This window comes from Sinocyclocheilus rhinocerous, unplaced genomic scaffold (genome assembly GCF_001515625.1).
Source record: "Sinocyclocheilus rhinocerous isolate Xijiao unplaced genomic scaffold, SAMN03320098_v1.1 scaffold136, whole genome shotgun sequence".
NCBI classification, from domain to species: Eukaryota; Metazoa; Chordata; class Actinopteri; order Cypriniformes; family Cyprinidae; genus Sinocyclocheilus; species Sinocyclocheilus rhinocerous.
In genome coordinates this window covers 274-3,141 of record NW_015633176.1, presented here as the reverse complement: position 1 = coordinate 3,141, position 2,868 = coordinate 274, and the positions used below count along the sequence as shown (strand labels likewise).

Sequence of the window (2,868 nt, the reverse complement as noted above, 5' to 3'; positions counted from 1 at the left end):
AAAATAATTTGACTCTGTTACGTTCTGTAATGTTCATAAATACCGTCAGATAGACATTAATATTATTGTTATTGGTAACGTTACATCACAAATGTCTTGTTACATTTGTAAATTCCAGATCACAAAGAAGCTGGCTGGCCATGGACGGGGGACAGCACTCTGGTTAACCTCCATTGGAAATGAGGTTGGCCAGATAGTGACCAGTGTGCTGTCAGTGCAAGAGGGGCCGGGACTGGACAGGATGGTGACCGAGCGGTACCAGCGGTACCGCCAGGCTGCCATTCCACCCCCAGTGCTGCTTTATGTGGACTGTGGCTGCTAGGGAGCAACGGGAGCAACGAGCAAGCTGCAGACCAGGTTCGGCGAGTGGCCAGACCTTCACATACGGCTGGACATCTGGCACTTTATGAGGAGGATGGCCGTGGGCTGCACCACCGATGCCCATCCCCTCTACCCCACCTTCATGGGATGCCTGTCTGCCTGCATCTTTGAGTGGGATGCTGGAGACCTCAGCCTGTTGCGGCAGGCAAAGAGGAAACAGCTGATGCAGGAGGGTGTGCCAGCTCTTACTGACATCCTGGTGGACAGGAGCATCAGTAAAAAGGAGCTGAGCCTTTACTGCAGCAGGAGGACACGAGGTGAGGAGGCCACCATCCGCCTCATTGAGAGGCTGCTGCAGGAGCTGGGGGGGGCAAATGGGAGGGACCTTATGGGTGTGCCACTGCTGGATGAGGTGCGCATGGAGCACATCTGACGTGTGCAGAAACGCCATGTCAGGTGCATCCAGGACGTGCCGGGTGTGCCTCTCTACACTGAGGTAGGCACCACCACAAAGGCAGGGGTCACCCTGACCAGGTATCGCTGTGCCAGAGGGTCCACATCCCTGGAGTCTTTCCACTGCCACTTAAACAGGTTCATTCCAGGTTGGTGTCTCACATGTATGATGTTTTAAATAATTTCAATTTCTGTTATTCATATTGAAAGGCTTGTCATTTTTATTGGTATATTTTTTATTCTTCTAGGAACCAGTGCAAATGCACTGAATTTTCAGCTGTACCTGCTAGAAGGCTTGAATAGGTGGAATCAGGATCGGGCGGCTGCATCAGTGACCAGCGAACCAGCGTCCCTTCTCACCTACTCCGGTGATATGGCCCACTGCGTCAACACCAACAGCCTGAAGGTGTTTGGTCGGCCTTTTGTGCCAACTTTCAGGCCACCTGCTGAATACACTGGTTTGTCATCCCCTTATCTGGTTACATAATACTTTTGGTTTGTGGGTTTTCAATTATCTCTTTGAAAAAGAGTCTTTTCTTTTATTATTCTCATCAACAAACCCAACCATGGAAGTCTGATTAAAGTTGCATTCTATCTGTATGGAATGTTTGAAATAGAATTAGTCATGTGTGTACAGTATTAGTCAAAGTTTAGACACATGACTATTTAATGGTTTTGAAAGGCTTATTAAGCCTGCATTCATTTAATCAAAAAGACAGAAAAAAACTGTAATTTTCTATTTGATTTCTAATGCTGTTCTTTATTTAACTTTTTATTCATCAATGAATCCTGAAAAAAGTATCATATATTATATAAAAACAGACATTAAGCAGCACAACTGTTTCCAACATTGGTAATAAATCAGCAAATTAGAATTATTTCTGAAGGATCATGTGACACTGAGGACTGGAGTAATGATGCTGAAAATTCAGCTTTAATCACAGAAATAAATTCAATTTTAAGGTATATTAAAATAGAAACCAGTTATTTTAAACTGTACTAACATTTCACAATATTACTGTTGTTTTCTGTATTTTTTAATCAAATAAATGCAGGATTGATGAGCATAAGAGACTTCTTTCAAAAACATTAAAAATAGTAATGTGTCCAAATTTTTGACTGGTCCTGTATGTGTGCGTGTTCTTTTATTTTAATTTTTTTTCATAGGAGAGCTGCTTGGTGTTGACTACCTCCTGAGTCAAACTGGACAGCCCCTGGTAGTGGACCCCGACTCAGAAGAGACAGAGAACATGCTGGAGGATGTGGATGAAGGCGAGGATGAAGAAGACGAGGGCTTCGGGGAAGACCATGACATTACTGTCAAGTCTTACCGATGACCCAAGCTTCTCTGTCTCCTCCCATTTTCTGCCCTCCTCTGAGTCTCTCTCCTCCACCCAGCCTGCTGCCCCCTCTGCCCAGCCTGCTGCCTCCTCCACCCAGCCTGCTGCCCCCTCTGCCCAGCCTGCTGCCTCCTCCACCCAGCCTGATGCCCCCTCTGCCCAGCCTGCTGCCTCCTCCACCCAGCCTGATGCCCCCTCTGCCCAGCCTGCTGCCTCCTCCACCTTGGCTGATGCCCCCTCTGCCCAGCCTGCTGCCTCCTCCACCTTGGCTGATGCCCCCTCTGCCCAGCCTGCTGCCTCCTCCACGCCAGGTGCATCAGCATCTCCTGATGAGTCTGTGGTATGTAAATACCTTGTTATATGTGCACTCAGACTGATTTATATACATGACTGGATTGCTCATGACATCATAAATAAACAAAGCCAATCCACCACGATATTAGTATTCCCTAATATTCGGTCACATTCTTTTGAACAGGAAATCATCTGATTTTACTGAATCAGCGTATTTATATCTTGCTGGAAAAAAATAGATTTTTATTCGTTAAATCTTTATCACAGCAGTGAATATTAGTTGAAGGACAAGGCACTTTAACATTTGTATTACAAATATCAAAATGATTCTTATAAAATCTGAATACAGATTTATGTTTTGTAAGACATACACATAAAATTTAACTTGCCATGTTCAGTTATTCACTGTGGTTATGTAATTATGTTTTATGTAATATTGTTGAAATTCATACCGTAACTT

General features: G+C 44.7%; 1 pseudogene; it reads left to right on the top strand.

Annotated features, from left to right (window-relative positions):
- Nucleotides 1–91: 91 nt before the first annotated feature.
- Nucleotides 92–2,121, top strand: LOC107743356 (uncharacterized; annotated as a pseudogene).
- Nucleotides 2,122–2,868: the final 747 nt, after the last annotated feature.